The sequence below is a fragment of the Neodiprion fabricii genome, chromosome 7 (genome assembly GCF_021155785.1).
Source record: "Neodiprion fabricii isolate iyNeoFabr1 chromosome 7, iyNeoFabr1.1, whole genome shotgun sequence".
NCBI classification, from domain to species: Eukaryota; Metazoa; Arthropoda; class Insecta; order Hymenoptera; family Diprionidae; genus Neodiprion; species Neodiprion fabricii.
This window is the reverse complement of record NC_060245.1, coordinates 16,100,980-16,123,401: the sequence shown is the minus strand read 5'-3', so window position 1 is coordinate 16,123,401 and position 22,422 is coordinate 16,100,980. Positions and strand designations below refer to the sequence as shown.

At 34.8% G+C, this 22,422-nt stretch overlaps 1 protein-coding gene across 10 annotated transcripts in view; it reads left to right on the top strand.

Moving 5' to 3' along the window:
- LOC124186212 overlaps window positions 1-22,422 on the top strand; it is a 312,828-nt gene that overhangs the window by 153,194 nt on the left and 137,212 nt on the right. The gene's annotated exons all lie outside the window — the stretch shown is intronic.

Here is a 22,422-nt window from a genome sequence, read left to right as displayed (position 1 = left end):
TCTCGACATTACCATTTTCTTTTTATCTAAAGAAATTTCTGCAACGTGCTTATCGATATTTTCCGTGCGAACGTGGACGGGTACGATAATATAATTACAAGTAATTATTTTCCACAAATTCCCGAGAGTGGCAATCCAATTACAGCTCGTTTTGTAATTACCAGAGGTAAAAAAACGTCCCCACCATGAATATCTCTTGAAACGGGAGGCACGAATTCACATTGAGTGCATTCTCTGGGACTTTGGGTGAATTTTCAAACAACCTTTGAACTCTTGGTTAAAAATTGCAAATTGCCCAATTGTCAAAACGTGGATGCAAGGCAAACTTGCGGTTATGCAGCAGTATCACGATTCACTTATCCAACCTTATTTATTTATTTATTTTAAAATTTTTCGTGGATTCAGGAACGCATTTTTTCAAACCACTGTAATGCTAATCATTTATTTTATCACATAAATTTCTTGACATGTGAAACGGTCGCAGGATTTTCCGAAAAACGGTTCAAAAAATGTGTCATTAAAAATCGTGATTTTATACTTGGAAACGCTATTTTTTTTTTTTCTTTTCGCTCCGTTAACTTTATACGTTTCGATGAAAATATTTTTGGAACGAGATTATCCGAGATCTCCGTTACTTTCAGAGTTATACGGCTAATTAAATGTCGCAAAATGAGAAGGAATTTCCCGTACGTAATTTAGAACTTGGAAAAAAAGAATCCGTACCATCGAAAAGATAATTTTTATGGAAATACGGCAGTGGATATAAAGTTTAATTGAAAAACTTTTTCCTGGGGGTAATCCATCTCAGCTCAAACGGTTTCTAACCTTAACCATCTCCGATTTAACTGACGATTTCTTGAACAATTTCAACCACGCGAGAAAGTCAGTAAATTACTTCTGTATTTGTTTCCTACATTCATTACGTGAATTGTTAATTTTGGCTTTAGATTCGGCGTGCGTGGCAACAATTATATTCAATTAGGTACACCAAAAAATACAATTGAGCGTTTTCGATCATAATTTCATCTGAATTGATTTGGTTTTTGATTTATATGTATGGGACATTCCACGAGGTATCGATCAACATCAGAAATTTAAATTTCAGATTCACTCAAGGTTTTTTTGTATAATACTGTTGGTAGAAAAATACTGCTCAAATTTTTTGAATATTTATATCAACCACCCTTATCTGAGCTATACCTTAATTTCATATTTCCCAAGTGTCAATTTTCACAATTATGAAAAAATTGAAGTAAAACCTTGCAAAAAAAAAAAAAAAAAAAAACACAATTTAAGATTCCCTATAAAAAAATGGGGTTTTCGTTGCCCTCGAGGATACCTAATTTATAAATATTTATAAGTAGTTTTTTCAAAATTATACGTCTTTCGCAGTAATGAAGACTCCATTATTGACAACGGGTTAAAAATTTTGATATCTTTTACTGAATTTGTCAGAATTTTCAGATTTTAGACGACGCGTGTTTCGGAAATAGGAAATTAAATTATATCCGACAGAGATTGTCGAATAAATTTACCAATAAAAGGGGCTGTATTTTCTGACTAATACTTTCATATAAGAAATTACGGAGCAAATTCAAAATCTCAACTTTCCTCTATGCCCCGTATATATCCCCATGAGAATCCCATGCAAAAATTTGTCAAACCCCATGAAAATTTTTCAAATCCCGTAAAGTCCGCATAAAAATTCCCGAAGCAGAAGTGTTTGAAACAGCACAGAAATGAAATGAAAAATTCCATAACCTTGTAAAATTCCCGAAGACATGCACTACGTAAATTCCCCAAAGTACCACGAAAACTCCACCACCTATTCCCCTTAGAAAATTTACAAAACCCCATAAGATTTTCAAAAAAAAAAAACCCCATAAAATTCCCATAGAAATTTTTTATAAAAATTCCCCATAAAAATTCTGAAATCCGATTACAAGAGTACGATAAGTATCGTCCCTGTCGAAACTGCTCAAGTTTTCCGTTCCTTGTCATTCAATAAACCGCTGTTTTTTCTCCCCTTATTTCCCCATAAAATTTGAATCCGCTTCTAATTCCTCGCGTCCAGATTTCGAAGCGTCGCTGGTGGTGACAGTCGGGGGGAGAGGCGTACTGATGGACAGACAAGCGGGCATGCGGGTGTCGCTAGGCACACATGAAATTAAAAGAATGGCGAAACACGAAGGCATTCGGGTCGTTGAAGCACACGCGGGTCAATCGAACCACTTCCCACCCTTCTTCGTTTATATTTGAATCGGAAAGGCAGCAATGAAATTAATTTCCATCGCCCTATTTCTCTCCAACGATTTTCGTACCGAGTCCTCGCTGGAGAGAGAAAATAAGTATTAGTCGGCCAAGCATTGGCGGAATGGTCGTGGTCGGCATACCACCGAAATATCGATCCAACGTTGGAAAACAATAAATTCCCCATGCTAAATTCAGGTCAACAACCATCTCGACCGCTACCCCTTTCCCCCATTACCCTTATATTATGCGGGTATAATGTCCAAACAAAGTAATATTTAACACGAAACATTGTTTATTTACCGCGTTTATTTAATAAGAAACGTAACGCATATTTCGTTAATTATAATTTCAGGGGTTGCACGAGTTTCAAAAGGTTAAAAAAACGCACGTATTCTCTAATTTCAAAAAAATGTAATCAAAGAATTATATTATACAAGCTTGAGGCGTATGAGAGAACAATATTTGAACGCTTTTTCATAATATTTTCGTTAAAAAATATTGAAAATCCAGCCGTTCGGAACTGGTTTTTGGAGACTCAGTATTTTCGCGGTGATCACGCTAGCTTTATTTAAAATAAAAAATATACAGTTTTTTTTCTGTTGGCAGGTGAGTTTTTAGCTAGCCAATAAACAAGGGATTTCAAAAAAAAAAAAAAATTATCAATTTTGTTTTTTGGCAAAGCTCTTTGTGAAAAAGTATGATTTTGATAAAAAGTACACATTGCACCATCTGTTGACTTGTAAAATAAATTTTTATCGATGAAAATAAAAATTTTACGTTCATTCACTAGTCGATCCTATCTGGAAAAAGTGTGTCAAATTTGAACCAAATTTCAATAAGATTGGTGCCGTAGTTTTTGAGAAATCGTGGCCACCGATTTCAAAAATATAGTTTTGGGAAAGGAACCATATAGCCGCGACGCTCCCGGCCAGTCAAGTTTAGTGAGATGAAACATTGGGAAAATATTCTTCAATCTTATCGTATTATTAAAAAAAAAAAAAATGTTGCATCGATTTTTTGAAATTTCCAAACCCATGCAGCTCCTCAACCAAAGCTCTCAGTTTCCATTTTTTTTGTATCTCAATTGTATTCCGGTATGAGTGCAAAAAATTATCTGCAAAACGATGATACTTTTGAGGAGTGTATTTGTAATTGTGTTGATTCGAAATGGTTCTGAGCCGTTCCTAATATGAACATTTTTTAATCACCCCTGACAGGCAATGAAGGTAAAATTTCCTTCTCAAAAAAATCTTGTACCTCACCCTTGGAGCAGACTGTGGGGATTGAACCCCTTCAACGATCATTTTTATTCGTTTATTTCAAGTTAATTACTTTCATAATACAGCCATTTTATGAGGAATTGTTTCAACTTTAATTAAAGAAAACCAAAAAAAAAAAATTAAAATTAAAAAAAGAAACATCTCGCTAGCTTTATTAAAACCTGAGATATTTGAAATTAATTTCCTCTGGGTATTTTTTACACTCATTACCACGAGGTGTATACGGTTTGGATATTGCCTGTCAGGGGTTAAATTTCAAACCACGAATAAGTTCACTGTGAAAAAAAAAAAACTTTTCGACTCAACGAAATGAGTCAACTGAATATCAGATTAAAAATCAGAATAATTTTTTTCATTCCTTATTCTGCTCATTCAAAGAAGTTCGTATTTTTTCTCGTGAATCAATAATTTAGATTTAGAATCTTCAAATTCCTCGCAATATATGACCTCCGAATATTACACCGGAAGCTACAATAATCCTGGTGATTACCAATTTGAATTTGAAGAAAAAAAAAAAAAAATTTATTCAAAGTATACAAGATTATGGATATTCAAAATGAAATTGTACATCCAAAAGTTAAAATGCTTTTTGAATACTGTGAAATTTCAAACATTGAAGAATCAACTTTCGACGAATTGTTAATTTTACACGGCGTGAGAAAATGTTATCGAGTAAAGCTCAAAGCGACGAGAAGTTAAACAAAAGTAACAGGCTGGCATAATTTTCAGTGGATTCTCGAAACCTGCGTGATTTATGATCAGTAAAAAAGCACTTTTGAAGGGTATAAATTATATTACGATTTTATGCACAAAAAAAAAAAAAAAAAAAAAAAAAAACCGAGGAATTGCATTAGTGTGGAAAATTTCGTTGCGAAATTGTGAAATTGCAGTGTCTTTTTTTTTTTTTTTTTCCAAACGAGCGAAAACCATTGTGGAACGGCTGGTATCCGAACCGTGATGATGCGAATTCCGTAGAGTGTAATTGCATGATCCCGAACCAATTTTCACTCACACAAACAGCGCATAAATTACCGCTGCAGAGTAACAAGGTTTGCAGTATGAATAAATATAAGTCAGATAGTTGTGTCGGCGCATTGTGCAATCCCCGTCGTGATTACCTCAATATTGTTTCATTTCCGCAATGACTTTCATCCCGTTTTACAACCGGGTATATTGACGTTCAGCTTGTGATCTGCGATGCAGGAATTCTCCGCTCGGAACGACCCCGAAGCTCGGGGAGATTGCGAGAAAATAGATAAGTACATTCGGTATAGAATACGTGGGGAGAAAAAGGATGCCCGGGAAGAAGAAGCAGCAGACGAGGTTCAGAGGAAAAGATTGTAGTACGGAAAAAGATTGGAATACGGAAAAGAACAATGGAAGATTAAAGTAGACCCGTGAATGCATATTGTTCTGACTTATTCGAGAGGGCAAGTTTTTTTGTTTGTTTTTTTTTTTTTTTACTTTACTTTGGTGGCAAAAAAATTACTCGCGTTTAAGCCGTATTTTTTTTTTTTTTTTTTCAAATTTTTACCTTCTCTACAAAATGGTGCACAAGAATTTCAAAGACGTAACGCGGTTGAATCGGTCGCAGTAATTTTTTTACGAGGTAAAAGAAACACCAGATGCATTGAAAGAGGTAGCGAGTATGTTCGTCGTAAATGTCGGTATGCTAGTACTATAAACGGCCACTAGGCGGCGAACTTTCTCGCTACGGAAGTAACTTCAGAGATATTTATAAAACCGGGTAGTCCGCTAGGAATTCAGATACAGACAACGTTAGAGAAGTTTGTCATAACATCTATTGTAAACGAAAAGAGCATGATACCAAGGTTTCGGATCATCGAAACTGACAATGACGGCAAATGATCAAACGCTGTTAACGTATGTTTAATTTATAATCCCACATTTGCTACAACAAGTTGTCGAATTTGAATCATGAAAAAATATCGGGTATTAACACACGAAGTTTTGAGTCAACAAAATTGTAAATGAAATTTGTTCGAAGAATAAGTTTTGTGCGCTTGAATAATACCGATGTTCAGTCGATGCCGTTGATTTTTGTAACAACAAATTGCTTCTCCTGCTTCAATCCGTTGAAATCTCGACACAAAAGAACCGTGAATTTCAAACAAGCTCAATTTTGTTTTGATACAACAGTTTCAAATTTTTTAAATAAAACCATCGAGGTACGTGATCTCATTCTAAGGCTTGATTCAATTACGCGTTAAGTTGTCGCAAGTATTTCTTCCGACGAAAGTACTTCGTTGAATTAAGTGTAAGCGTATCGTGTTCGCCTCATCTGACCATAGCATTTAGTTAAACGAAACGAATATCACTTTAATCAAATAATCATTTCCTCCGTTGACGATTTGCCCTTTTATGGCCATCCCTCGGTTCAAAATGATCCCCCCGCTGCGATATATTTCGCCTCGTAAGGAATTTCTATTGCGTATTGAGTAAGAAATATCGTAACAAGATGTTACTGCAGAATGTTAGGCTTACGTTTAACGCAGGCATGGTCACAAAGTATGTAAATTCAAAGGGATCTGTTCACCGTTCACCTTATCGCACCGACTTACGCCCTGGAAAAATATTACGCGCGTCGTTGCGGTAACGGTGAAAACAGGCCGTCGCGTAGAAAAAACTGACAATTATATTTTGTCTTGTACATAAGACAATGATCCGTTTATACTTCGATTTAAAGTATTTGCAAAATCAATGTAAAATCTGAGCCAAAAGAGAAGCAAGAAAAATTCTCAACAATCATTGTTGTTTGTATAAACGAGAGATCGGGAACCAACAAATATGAATATTTCAATAATAACAATAAATAAGCATCGTGTTGCGATAATAGCTACTAAGTAATTTCGAGTACAGGAGTTCGTTGTTAAGATATTGAAATTTCTATTTTACTTTTTTCCCTCTTAAAGCGAAAATTTGCAGCTTTCGATCACGTTTCGTTTCTTTATATTCGGTTCGTTATTAGTCCAGCCCCGATAAAACAATGGAATGATCATTTTTACTGCTCTTACATGGGAACCCCCTGTAAATCGGTTTCAAACCGGGCCGAATTGTGACTCAATATTGGATTCAGTTCGTAGCCCAAGCCGATGCAGATGGAGTTTGCGGCAATGGAATTCCAATCTAGTAGGTGAGAAATGTTCGGCTGGAAATGCGCGCGCTGTATTCTTTGAATTCTTGAAATTTCCGCCATGCCATATGCGGCATGTTTTTCTTTCACTGCTTTCGGAATCTTCACTCTGCGTGGGTGATGAGAAGTTTTTTCTCTATCCTCGAAATCAACCCCCCGAAACAGGTTATTCGTAATTATGGGTAAAAATTGAAGGAAAAAAAAAAAGGGAGTAGAAATTGTGTAAAGATTTTCAATGTCGTCGAAGCGAAACGCGGGATTAATTAAGAACGCGGAAATACTGGACGACTTGCAGGACACACTTCGGAGGAATATTTATTCGGCAATTTGCCAAATTCGCAAACCAATTTCAGGTAATAACGGAAGCATGCTACAAATTCGTCTCGGTTTACAACCGACGTACAAACTTCCCATCAACATAATGTTTATTCATAATCTAGATTTATTATGATTGTTTGAAGAGCGTATCTTGGAATACAATGCCGAACAAATTCTACTTGACATTTCACGAGAGTCATCTTTTATGCAACGGTTGCAGCTCAACTTAATTCAAGTGCCAACTTGGGGCAAAGAGACTTGGTAGAAATTTCATGGGCAAAATTCTAATCGGTTAATTAAAAATTACAAATTTGATTTGTCATTCGGACGAGAATAATGTGCCGAACAATCGTGTCGTATTTTATTATAGAAATTCATTTGAAAACTCGCATTTTACTATTTTAATTAGAAAAAAAAAAAGAATCACATTTTATTCCCGTAAAAAAATGTTTTTATAAGATCGGATAAATTTATACGAAATTACAATCGTATCATTTTACGTAATTTCTTATAATTTAATGTAAGTTTCGAATGAATTTGAATAATTTAATCCAACTCTGTGAAATTTTATACAATCGTACAAAACTTTGAAAAAAATTTAAGTTTGACATAATTTTACATGATTTCGTAAATTTAGATAAATTATCACAAAATTATGTGAAATTATATGCGTAAAGAATCCGAATGATTAAACGGTAGAAAGTTTCTATTTTATGTCGCTTCAATTAAAAATACATTGCAATAAATCATTAATTATTTATCGCGAAATCCGGAAATATTTAAATACGTTGTGATTTTCAAAACTAATCGGAATAATAGTTACGTCAGGCACCGTACGAATTAAAAGAAATTAGGCAGCGTGCCAACCGCGGTTTGACGTTTGAAGTACGATCGTAAAGTTTCAAATGACTTTTTGCCGCTCAATTGAATCGCTGAGCGGCCAAAAATTAATTTTCAAACGTGACTACCGACTATTTCTCTCCGCGGTAATCAAGGTTTTTTTGTTGTTTTTTTTTTTTTATCATCCCACCCAGCAAACTGCCAAATAAAATATTAATTGTATCACCCGAACGGTCGCCTAACTTTACAAACAAAATAGAATAATTTATACCGATTCGTGCTGTAATCCATTTCAAATATTGACTTTCGATCGGTTTTCACAGATTATTTTTCCTGCAAATGTTAATATTTATGGAAAGAAGAAAAGTGTTTTTTTTTTTAAACCTGGTTTTATTTCGTTGGTGAATGAGATGGTCCGTTATTTATAACTGATAAACATCCTGTATTATTCATCATTTCTGTGACAAACTATAAATGCTAAAAATCTACGGAAAAAAGTCATCTCACTTGATTTTCAGAGAGCCTCTAATCAACGGAATCGCTTATATGATTCATGAATAATTGGATGAACATGTTAGAGTTTAAAGAGGGCGCGTCTACTACGTAAATAAAATACGAAAGTAATCGTGCAACGTGCGTGAATGAATGAATGAATAAAAAAAAGGAAAAAAAAAAAAAACTGTTATTGTTTAGTGAAAGGACTAGTCACAGAAAAATTGCCGAGAAAAATCATTTGACATTGAGCATTATATGTAGAAAAGGCGTATTTTAATCTTGCTAATTAATGGATGGATGAATGAATGATTGAAAACATCTAGTATTTAAAATTTTAATTATATTATTTATACAATTCTGATTTATTTACTTGTTAATCAAAAAAGAAGGTATACGTGTACAGTTTTCATAAATGGAGGATAACTCACTTGAAATTTCTAGAACAAAGCAACATTTATTGATTTTTCATCCAGAAAATACAAAAGTTTGAACAATTTTCTTTATAGTTTACACCTTGTGTCTTACGTAATAAAAAATTTTTTCAAATCAACAATAACCGTTACAAACAGTTGAATATCAGTGTTAACTAAATCGACGCAGAAATGTACTAGCTTTAAAATGTCACTTGATTGCACCGGGAGAAATTTTTAGTTCCGTTTACCGCTCAGTACTCGACTATTTTCATTCTTTACCACAACCGAAGAACATAGTTTTAGGTAAAAAAATGAAAACCGTTGCGAAAATTCAATGCTTGTGCAAGAATAAATTGACGTTAAAGCCTTGTTTAACTAAAAAAAAAGTAGAGTAAACCTCAGAAACTTATTTCGCGTTGCAATAACCAAAAAAGGATCGACAATAGAGGAAAATGGTTTTTCCTCGTTTTTCGTAATTCCAACAATATTCGAACAGTTTTTTCAACGATACCTGTTTTACTGAATTTTTCCAGTTACTGTAACAAATGAAATTTATCTCAGTGTGGTAATAACGCGTTTTTGTTCAAATTTCGCGGGTTTCGAACGTTTCATTAGGTATATTTCATTATACGAAGACAAATCGTTCCAAATACCCAAACTTAAGTGCGGTTTGACTTGAGTCTCATTTTTTTCAGCTATTTTTATGTTCACACGATTTCGCACTCACAGCGTATACACGGCACGTAATAAAAATCCTCCGCGTATCTCTGACTCGAAATAACCGACAAGCGGATAATGTTCGCGACAGCTTTACTTCTTGCAATGAGAAGAGGGGCCGTTTTGTTTATCCGAGGCTGAAGGCGAGGACTGCCAAAAGTAGAAAAAGCAGTCCTCCGGCACTCGCGAAACACTCGTCAGTAGAGCAATGAAACATTTTACGACTTTTCGCGATAATTTCCAGAATTATCGTCGGTCTTGGCAGAGTTACGTTGTTTCCCTTCCTCTCAGCCTCTTCGCCTCTTTGCCTTTCCACCGCCCGTCAAAAACACCTCAAGGTCGTAATTTCATCCCCTTGCGCACCAAAAATTATACATAAATAAACTACCCTCGGATCTACGTTGGTCGCTTTTTTTTTGCTCAATTCTGGAACAAGTATATTTTTTTTTCAAACTCGTGGAAGAAAGTAGTTTTTTCATTATACGTTCCAGGTTTGACATCTCAAAGGAATTTTTAGCCCAATATGTTCTCGTTTTATTTACAACCCTCACTTTTATCTTGATTATATATACAATTTCAATAATTCGTAAAAATTAAGACTGGAAATTTTAACGACATTTTCGATGTGTAGCTATGTCGGTAAAAAAAAAAAAAAAACTCTTCCGACCTTTCAAATATACACGTGGTTTAGGAACATCGAGACGAACGGCGAAGATTTATGTGAAAAAGTGTATTTGATCCGAAAAAATAAAGACAACATTGGTTTTTTTTTTTACGAAAAACGCGAACTTCAAAAATGAAACCCGCGTCGCACTTCAAATTATTCGTTTGCGGTGGCAAAAAAAGTTTTGTACTCGGTGTACGTTGCATTAATTGGCTGTGTAGCTGATTGAACGGGTTGAGAAAATATTGCAACTCTGTGAAATGAAAATAGCAATCAAGGTAAATCAAGAGCTCGTAAATAAAATCCAATTTCTGCGAAACAGGAACTCGATACGTTTAGATTCGATTTTATTTTCCACTTAGGGTGAAACAACTGCAAATTTAGGTTGACAAAGTTTGGTTGAATCGAATTTTGTTTCCCACCACTCAAAAGCATATAAAGCAGAAATAATATTGAAAATTTCTTAGAATCTCGCAAAAATTTTCACGCAAATAGAACCGAATTACAGACAGAATGATTTTCAATTTTCATTAAGCGGTGAGGATAGTTTCAAAGATCGCGGAACACATTCCGAATCCGTTTCAAACTCGATTAGACTTTCCAACTATTTTCATCGTATTTTTTTTTATCGTCACGAGCAATAAACTTATAATAAATTAAGTAGGCAATCAATTCGCGCTTGCGTTATTTCTATTTGAAAATGAATTTACGATTTTTGTCGTTTCTCGTCAATTAAACCGAATTTAAACGTCTGTTCAAAAAATAAAAATCAGTGTTTTTTAACCGAATTAAACACTGATTTTTATTTTTTGAACAGACGTTTGAATTAGGTTTATCTTACTTTTCAATTACTTGTTTCGACTCTAGCTTCTAAACCAAAAGCTTGCCCATTTCCATTTACGTCTGTTTTTTTTTTTTTTTTTTTTTTTTTTTTTTACAAAGCATTCACGAGAGCTCAAAATTCGAAGCCCATCGATTGGTGCTGTTCATACAAAAATTGGATTTCCATGTTTTTGAGAACTGTAAAAAATCAAACCCGTGATCCAAAAAACTTTATGACTCTGTGAAAGATTTTTTTTTGCGTACACTCTACGCCATAGTGGAAAATGAAAAAAAATCGTCGATGGTGAGGGTAAGGCGTAGGTAGTTTTGGAGTGGAATACCTCATATGTAATTTGTATATATATATATATATATATATATATATATATATATAAGTGAACCATTCGAAAGGCTTACGTGCACAGGGGATATACATCGTTGCACGAAATCACGTTTGCAGTGGAGATTAGTATTAAGGAGAATTTACAAACGGGAAATATCCTGCAGATTAAAGCCATAATAGCTATTAACCTCCAGAGGCTTATTGCCCACGTGAACATGAATTTTTTTTCTTTTAATCGAGATTTATACAGTCAAATCCCACGAGTTTCTTTTTTTTTTCTCGTCAAGAGATAAAACTAACGGATTTTGCGTTGAACAAATTCCACGTTCTTCGCGTTAATCGAGTTTTGACAATTCTGTTGATTGAAAAAAATTTCTACCCACGCTTGCGAGACACGTTTTCTTTTTGTGACGTATAGAAGCACACGTTTCGTTGAGTGATTATCGTTACCCAGTATCTCCTGAGAACAAAAACTAGTCTGGTGATTTTGTCATGTCATCATTTTTTACCAGATACTCAGATCGAGTTTCTGCATTTTTGTTTCTAGGTATAAACGGTACGTCGATAAGATTTTCCTGAACAGTGGCCAGGGTGAATCGATAAATCGTGGACGAGATATTTGAGTCAAACGTACTCGAGCTTTAATTGGATCGTAAGAAAGGAAAAATGGAAGGCAATCCCGGTGAAAAAATCCGTTATCACGATCTTGGTTTCACTTAAATTTGGCACTACAGTGACATTTTTTGCGACCATTTTCAAGATGTGATGAAAGATTACACGACGTCGTTCTGACGTCAAATTGGCATCAAATTTTTATAAACGTGTTCAGTGGGTTGGGTTAAAGAGAGATAAGTGCACGCGTATCAATACCGATTAAACAAGAATACATCGATCCATCGATCGATTATAATTCACACGTTATTGTAAACCACACGGAAAAAAAAATTCAGCTCGTGGAACTAAATATTAGATAGTTACTTGTAAACAGTTCGTCGAACTAAACATTCCGTGTTTGGAAGAGCACTGCATGGTTCGTATAACTGACTGTTAGTCAGCTGTCGTAGCTGTACGTTGTTCAGCTCTCTCAGCTAAACAGCTTCGTTCGAAGAGCTAGACCAGAATTTTTCGGCTCCGCTCACAGCGCTTATTATTAAATAGTACAATTATATTGCTATTAGTATTATTTTTCATCATTATTATCATTATTCATTCAGTGTCATTTACATATTTGAATGGACTATTTAAACAATTATCCATCAACCGTATTTAAATCATACTAATGAAATTTGAAGGTTATGAAATATGTCAACGCACCAGAGCACAGCGCAACTTACAGCTCTTAGAGCAAAACCATTCAGCTGTGAGAGCTGAACAACTTGCAGCTATCAGAGCTGACTAATATATAGTTGCTGTAACTACAAGATAGACCGTAGAGTGCGTATAGTTACTGGAGCTGTAGAATACAGCTCGCCGAACAGAATTTTTTTTTCCGTGTATGTTTCAGGATGAAACGCGTTAGGTGTTTTGTATTTCAATGTCTCACCGTGTCTCTCGCGCTTCTTTTCTCCATCGAGTGTCTTGATTAGAAGTTTCTAGCTTCGTCAAAAGTGGATAGCTCGGGTGCCGCGTCATGAAATCCTGGAGGACTACTATCGTCGCCTACGAACATACATGTATCCCTGATTAATCAACTGCTGCTTGTCTTGTTTGGACAATCTTGAGTGCAGCTACTTGTTTAATTAATGTATCTAGTTCGCAGCTGCCGGCAGAGCAGCGTTATGCGATTTGCAAGACGGCATATTTCACTATTTCCGGATCCAGATTCTAATGAGACGTTTGTTTTTCAACAAGCCTGACCGGGAAAAAGTAACCAGATTTATCTTGATCTCGTTTCTTTCAAACACATCTCATCGTTTCAAATCTTAGATCAATTTAGACGTAACGAGATGCGATTGTAGGTGTACGTATAACGTAATACGATATTAAATTTAACGTTACACATGGACTAACATGAAGTCATGTTTATACAGACACGTTCGTATCAGCTTAGATTATACAGGGTGGTCCATTTAACTCAACCACCGCGAATAACTTGGTTACTATTGATTGTACCGAAAAGTGTCTACCGGAAAAGTTGTTGCATTTGAAGGTAGGAAATGAGTTTTGGAAGTGAGTGTCATCTGAAGGTCATATCTTGTGAGATTTTGGTGTTTGCGATGGTTTTTTAAACGGGACTACCTATTTTTTTACTCACTACAAGGAAGCTGACCTCAAAACGCGTCCAACCATGTGCAACAACGTGACCTTCGGATGATTCTCGACTCCAAAATGCATGATTAAGTAACGGAGGTGAAAATTCAAGGGGAATGAATTGTATCGTCAAATTCAATACTTTTTCCACGTAATTGATTTTATTAAGTGCTCGAAATGTTGTCCATAAACCTGAATACACTTGTCAATACGCATAATAAAGGATTCCCTGGCTTTACATATCATTTCTGTAGTAATACTTGCACAATGAGTCGAAAGTTATCCGAAGGTCATGTTGTTGCACATGGTTGGACGCGTTTTGATGTCAGCTTTCTTGTAGTGATCAAAAAAATAGGTAGCCCCGTTTAAAAAACCATCGCAAACACCGAAATCTCATAAAACATGACCTTCGGATGACATTCACTTCCAAAACTCATTTTCCCCCTTCAAATGCAACAACTTTTCCGGAAGACACTTTTCGGTACAATCAATAGTAACCAAGTTATTCGCGGTGGCCGAGTTAAATGGACCACCCTGTATAATCAATATAGATCTAATGCTGAAATATAATCTGAGATCCGGGTAAATATAGTTACGTAAGTATATCTCTTCGGATCTTGTCTGTTTTAGTATTAAAATGTGTATAAATAACAGTTAGATCAGATTAGATAGATATAAAGCTTACATCTAATTATATCGAATGCCCGAAAATCAGATGTGATTTAATTTAAGGTGGTACCGTGATAAATCACTTTTCTTACAATATCTTTCAATTTTTGAATACACATAATTTGAAGTGTCCTTTATACGTAGGAATTTTTTTTAATAGTCCTTGCGGTACTAAATTTTGCAATATTAGCGATCAAAAGTCGTACAATTTACATGTATTCCCTATCCCGACCGTAGTTAGAGTGAGCGTTTTATTTAATAACAGCCATACTTTTCTTAGAATTTTTTTTAAAAACTGAGAATTATTAATTGAGGATACAACAAGTAATTTTTTTTCAAAAAAAACATAAACAAGCCGTATTCATTTGTTTGTAAATAATTCTTAAAGTTTGTTGCTTTTAATGATTTTCAAACTTTCTCTCATAACCTGACCCGTGAGAAATAGTGACTTGGCAACGTTGCCCTACGCGGGAAGTTTAAAATGCCACAAAGGCCCAACGAATTGAAATAAATGTCGGAACTTTGCGGATATAGGTTACGGTACAGGTTTTAATCGCGAAGTCATTGTGTATTATTTTCAGTCTCCAATTATAACTAACCTCAAATTGATTTCATAACAATACATTTCTCTACAACACGTGCTTGAGGGGGCAAGAGATACCGAGTTAGAATGCAACGTTGCCAAGTCAAACAAAAGACGCAACGGGAAAATTTTTATACTTCTGCGCATGTGAGAGGAGGCGCAAAGGTGTACTGTATTTCACCTACTTTTTACTTTAGTTATAACGTTTTATACGGGGGATATTTCTCTGGAAGTTGAGGACTGCTGCTATCACGGTACTACCTTAATTGGATCAAGTTTTCATTTTCATAATTTTTTTTCCAGGTACCCGTGCAAGAATAAACGATCCTTAAGACCGTGACTCTGAAAATTCTTATTATTACTGCCGTATATTTGGTTTAAAAATATTCCAATCCGTTACTCAAATATTTACTCGATTGGTTGTATTAAAGCAAATATTGGCTCGATTCAAACCTTCGAGGTACTCTTTTTATCTTCTTGTAAAAATTCACTTCGCAGATGCGCGTTTATTTGAAAATCGAACTCGTGTGATTCTCGGGGATTGTTGATTTATCAATCGAATTATTTTGTAGCCAGCTGCCTTGTTTGTAGTAAAATCTAACGATAAGATGACGTTGACTTTGACGGGGAAAATAATTGTAGCCATTAAGTGACGCGATCTATTTTTTCTGCCAAATTAATTCAGCACTGTATGCTGTTAAATTTTTTTGCAATCGGAATCGATGCCGATTCAAGCTGCGAATCCTGTTACAATCGTTATCGTCATTTATGTCGTTGTTTATGTTATTATTATCGATAAGAATAATCGAACGAATCCGTACTTTCATTTGAAACGAAGCTGCGCCCATTAATATCAAAGAATATGATTAGCTCGGGTTGGAAACTTGAATTTTACATACTTTACGGTACAATAAAACTGACAATAAATTGATTCTCGGAAAAAATTCAACATGTATACAATTATACCAAAGTTGGCAGGTTTTTTAATGTCAGATATAAAGATCTGGTGAAACGTTTCTTCTGCAGTCGCAACAAATTAATGAATCAGTCATTTGGAAAATTTTGTCACGTCGTTTTCAATTTTCGTTTAAATAACCAAGATTGACTTTTTTTACTCTGAACTGATAGTGAAACAGCATTTCCAAAACCAATTTTTTTCCTCGGTTTGTCGTTTTTGAGTTATCTAATTTACGAAACTATTCATTGTACCACGTTTTAAAAATTCTAAATTCCATTTTCCTTTCCAGTCGTTTTAACATCTTTGCCATGACGGATGATTATTCCTTACATTTCAAATTTTTCAACCTCTCGAAATTTTTTTATCATAAAAAACTACGTTCGAATGTTTCAAAAATCTTCAAACCAAGGGTCAAATATTTTTGACACTGTAGCAAGAGTATTCAGAACAAATCGAAAGTGAAATTATATAAAATAAAAGTAAATATTGAATAAAAATTTTCTCATAATCATGGTGAGGCGTAGAAAACAAATTAATTTCACATTCCATATAGTTTTATCATGTTTTTTTTTTTTTTTTTTTTTTTTTTTTTAGTCAAAAAGATTTGGTAATTTCGACAATTTTACAAAACGTTTAAATACAATCATTTCTGTGAATGCAAATTTTTTAATGTACCAAGAGAGATGGAACATATGTTACGATTGTGTAAAATGCTTTTAAAATTATTTGAACGAATATTACAATTCTTAAAAAAATTTCCGTGGTATATAAAAAAAAAAAAAAAAATAATAAATAAAATAAAATCCAACCATGACAATGCACGCAAAATTTTAAACAGCTTAAAAGTTACACGAAAATTTTAACTTTCGAAACGTGTTTGTATCACCTGGAAAAATTTCGAAAAAAATCAAAATGCCGAGTTAAAAATCTAGCGAAATCAATACCTACGAAAAGGAGTATTATTTATTCACCAAACGTAATTCCATCGTTTTTGAATCGTGTCAAGGGCAGTACTCGTGAAAAAAAAATTATAAAAAGACAGTTTAAACTCTTACTTAAGCTCGCGAAAAGCGAAAGTCCCTGCGTCGAGGCTGGGTGAGAATTTAACGATGCATTATTGAAAGCGTCGAGCGTATTGAGCTTGCAAGCAAGGGGTCTAGAGATGCATTTTAATCAGATAAGAACGACTCCCCTTTGAGGCATTCTAACGGCTAAACTTTCACATCGCTTCGGTGTAAATTGGGTAGGTTCGTGAAACGTGTAAGAAGGGAGTTTTCACTCCTTGTATACTTAAGCGCTCGCCTTGGCTACACTTGCGGGAAATGAGGCGATCCCTACGTGCCTCATTCCAGTTACTATATACTCCTTGAAACGTATCGTACAATTGAAAAGTTTGTTCTCTTGCTGTATTTATATCGTACAAAAACGAGTCGGGCTTGCGATTTTTTCTCCTCTTCTTCAACTCCGAATAACTTGATCTTTTGAGTCACACGTTATTGTGCCGATTTCAACTTTTCCAACAAGACAGTGTTCTGTGAATTTGATTAATTCACGGTCGCCGATCACGAATCTGAAATCAGATTTCAAAAATTCGAGATGGCGGACGAAAATTTCAAACTTGATCGAAAATGATTGGATTTCCGATATATGAATTTTCGATATCTGATTTCAGATCCGTAATCACGGACCATTGGACAGTTTTTTCTGGCCATTTTTTATAGTCTTAAATTATATTCGCTTTTACCGTAACTGAAAGATATAGTTCTCGGTAAAAAATAAAAATTAAGTTTGTCAAGCTATGAATAAAGATAATCTAACATGCATCTGCTGATAATATTTTTCATTATGTTGACAGGTGATACATTTTCTTACAACTTACCCCACAATTTGATCTCGTTAAATTATCTTAATGAAAATGATTATTTTCACGACACCCGTTTTACCGGAATTTTTTAACAACTGTAACAAATGAAACTCTTTTCTCGAAGCAAAAATATGGGGAATATTATTGGAAATGGAAAATGGAAACAGCAAAATATGTTTGTGCAAAAAAAAAAAAAAAAGATTACATCCGTCTGTAATGTTTTGAAATTGGGTAGTTAGATTAATCGATCAATCGCGTCAATTCCAATTTATGGTTTTTTCGATCGATCGAGTAACGAGTATAATTTTGAATGGGTCTTTTGTATCAATCAGTTTTTTGATTAATTCTCCTTCTACAGGACAATCGACTTGTTACTTAAGTGTCTTGAACAAAGACTAAAAAAAACAAAATTTACACAAACGTTGCAAAGTACTGAAAAATCAAAAAATGATCTATTAAATAAAACTTTAAATGAAACTGAGTTTAAAGCCACTGACCGCTTCGCACTTTAAGAAATAATAATTGCTCTTACCTAATTTGCTAGCAATGAAACATCCCTCTCGCATTTGATGCGATTTCTCGTCAATTGTCGCGTGAAAATAATACGACTACTGTAGGAAAGCAATATTCGACTAAACCGATTTTCAACCAAAATGATACCGAACGATTTCAGCTGGAAGGCTTAATAATCCTGCCGGTCGTTTTATTTTTATAGAGCCCAAAATTCTTTCTCCCCTCGACGAGGGTTAGGAAATTACGAAGGTTCTCAAATTAAGCTCAAGAACGACCGTACTTGTGTGTACTTTACGTGCCTCTGCACCTGGACCTAATTACTGCTCTTTTTATTTCGTTTAACAGATAACAACTGGCCACCCTTTCCGGATAGGTAATCGCCGCGTCTGTTTCTCCGAAGTATTTTCGAACAACCCAAACGGCGTTCCGTCGTGCCATCCAAGATTTCCCTGGTGAAAATAATTTTCACGCCAAACTAGAATAAAGTATATTTCTCTGAATTTTTTAGGAAATTTTATTTGAAAATCGTAGGGAATTGATCGAAAACGTGGAACTTTGGGGAGAGAGAAGTGTAGAAATTTTACAGTTTCCGGCAAAAGATAATCACATTTTCTGACAGGGACAAAACAGATTTTTTTTTTTGTTGAAACCCGTGGAATTTCGTAAAAAAAATACCAGTTTCTACAAAACATTATAAAAAGTCGCAATTTTCTATAAAAGATAATTACAACATCAGTTTTTTGTAATCGAGGGTCCGATATTTCACTTGAAAGACAAAACACAGTAAACTATAAATTTGTACGATATATTCCAACAGCTTATATTAATACCTAATCTCAAGAAGCGCGGATTTTAATTACATCCTCATTTTATACTTTGCGTTCATCTTGTTTTCATAAAAACTGGAAGAAAATCCTTTCACCGGTAAATCCCCGATCAGAGACGGCTCGGACTTTCAGACCTTCGGAAGAGGCTTAAAAATTGAAATCATCCTGTTACCACTGAAAATTTCAAAGGGTCTAAAATATAAACAGTCATAAAGTAGCAACACCGCTTATATACACGTCGTGGCTTATGACCCTGTAAAGTAACTTTATGAATTAGTAATAAATAGGTATTGTTGGCTTTAAAATTCAAAAAAAAAAAAAAAAAAAAAAACTTGTATTCGTCTAAAAACCTTATCGCTATTTCGATTTTGAAATTTTTTGAGAAATGTTTACTACAAAAGCTTTACTTTTTTTCGTCGAAAAATAAATTGGCTTAAATTCACTTTTCTGTACGTTATATTGTTTTTTTTTTCATTCAGAATCGAATTTGAACCGAATATAGAATTAATAATATGAACGATTTAAGATTTAGTAACTTACTAGAACTGGGAAAATCTCAGGGAAAACTAGGTTTTAGATCTTGGTAAACCTGCAAAAGTTGTGGTATTTTTTTCCCAAAAATTTATGGTCAGTTGTTGACAATATTTTTCCAGCAGATCCGAATTGGTAAATTTTCTTAACGTCTTAGCAAGATCCGGCGATACGAAATCCGACTGGCCGTAAAAAAAAAACCATAACACCGTAACCTCCACTCTTCCGCTGATTCGAACGGTGTGGAGAGGGTTCAGCGCCATCTGGATCACCTGACTCAAATGGCGAACCCCCTCAATCTTTATACCGCCATTACAACAGGGTCGAACCGAACGCGGGACGCGCGGCAACCCCAAGTTTTCACCCTCAAACGAGCCACCTTGCATTTTCAGCAACCATGACGCGGCGCGTCCTCTTTTCGAATTCAAGGCTGGCGAGTAACTATAGCCTGTAATAGTTGGTGGATGGTTTCGCTATTCACTAACTTCGGCAAGTTTGTTGATTCGAATTAAAGTTCCACCGATGGTTTAAGTATGGTCAGCATTGGTGGAACGATATTTCAAGCGATATCTCAAAGTTCCACTTTGTCTATGTGTTTGATTTCGACTACTAGAAAATAAGCAAGTAGCAACTCCGTGAGGAATGAATCCAAGCGAATGAATCAGAGAGGATCGTCACGAAGTCTTTTGATCGAGCTTATTTACAGAGTTTCAACACCAAATCGAGCTTTCGATTCGAATTCGTCGATCGGAACCCAAGATGGATCTCGTGTCTGAATCAGGCTCGACGAAATGAAAAATTTTGATGATAAACGTCACGTGGCACAAGACTTGATTGTAGAAGGTTCCACGGTGTAAAAAGTAAAGACGTAATCTTCCATCCTGGGAAATTTTACAACCGGTATATTTCGGCTCTCCTTGCATCGATCGTATTGATTTAGGGCTTGAATGAAAGCTCGAAAATAAAGCTAGTTAGTCGGCTCACTCGCGTTTATTTATTTTGTTTTTTTAATGAACCTCGCGCGATTGGCGACCGTCGATCTCGACGCACGATATGAAGAGAGACATGAATTTATGTTGCGATATTAATAAATAGTATATGTGAGGCAGTTCTAGTGAAAATTTGTTCAAGCCTTGGTTACTTTACGTATTGCCTGCTATTATTATGTTGTTCTGTACTGAAAATGAGGTAATATTAATAATTCATTCCGCGATTCACTGGTTCGGCTGCATTTCAATATCCCTTTGGTATCTTTCTGCCTTTGATAAATGTAACCGTTCAAACAAATTCGTATTGAAAATAACGTTCGCTGTACAGATGAATGATATAATAAATTTCTGACAAATTTTACACATATGTTAAAAAACAAAATGCTTCAATTGTTTCAAACGATTTTTCTCTTTCAAATCAGATTTTGGCGATCAAACGGTTATCGCAAGGAGAAAAAATAATTATATCAAAAAGTTTGATTCAATACAAATTCTATTATACGTCGTTGTTGTAACGATTTTCTAATTCCGACGTATCGTTAAATTTTGGCTGCTGAGAATTCCGGGACGGAATCCAAGAAAATTATTATAAAATTAGAAAAATCACTTTTTCATAGTACAAGAGAATATAAAATCTTTTAGAACGGTTGTCTGTACCAGTGGAAATGCATTTAAAAAATTCATAAAAAAAAAGTTTCACTCATTAGATTTATTTTTAAGGGATGGATTTTGTCGACACTTTCAATACTGTCTGAAAAAAAAGTTTCGACGACTGTTCCTTCATTCAAATATATTTTCTAGTCGAAAAAGTACAATTACAATAGTCGAAAAAAGATGCGTCCGATTTTCCTTTTCATTTCTAATTTTATAGGCTATTTAAAATTAATTTTTGTATCGAAAAAATGTATGAATCTAGAAATGTCTCAAATATCGTGGAAATTTTACATGATTTATAGGATTCGCAGCATCGGGGACTATTGAAAGTGTAAGTTTTATGTTTTTAGCAAGTTTTTGTTTATTCAATTGAAAGTTTTTATCAATAGATTGATGTATACAAATTGTACTCGTCACCACCGCCATCTTGAATACAAATTGCATTCGTCATTGCTGCCATCTTGAATACAAAACGTATTCATCATTACCACCATCTTGAATACAAATCACATTCGTCATTGCCGCCATCTTGAATACAAAACGAATTTGTAATTACCGCCATTTTGAATACAAAACGCATTCATCATCTCCACCATTTTGAATACAAATCGCATTCATCATCTCCACCATTTTGAATACAAATCGTATTCATCATTGTCGCCATCTTGAATACAAATCGCATTCATCATTACCGCCATCTTGAAAACAAATCGCATTTTTCGTTGCCGCCATCTTGAATAAAAAATCCATTCGTCATTGCCGCCATCTTGAACACAAAACGCATTCGTCATCTCCACCATCCTGAATACAAATCGCATTCATCATCTCCACCATTTTGAATACAAATCGCATTCGTCATTGCTGCCATCTTGAATACCAAACGTATTCATCATTACCACCATCTTGAATAAAAAACGCATTTATCAACTCCACCATTTTAAATACAAAACGTATTCATCATCTCCACCATTTTTAATACAAATCGCATTCGTCATTGCCGCCATCTTGAATAAAAAATGCATTCGTTATCTCCGCCATATGGAATACGAATCGTACGCGTCATTTTCGCCATCTTGCGCCCAATAATTGTGAGCATTCAGTTTATAAAACCTTCTCTCAAACTGTTCAAATCCTCAATTGTTTTACTGGAATTCACTCGGATTTAATTCCATCACACAGCATGGATGTTATCTACCTTTCTTTACAACGAAGATGCACATGATCTTAATCGTGGATGATAATAATAATACCGCTAACAATAAGCCCCCATCGTGCTCGAAGCTCG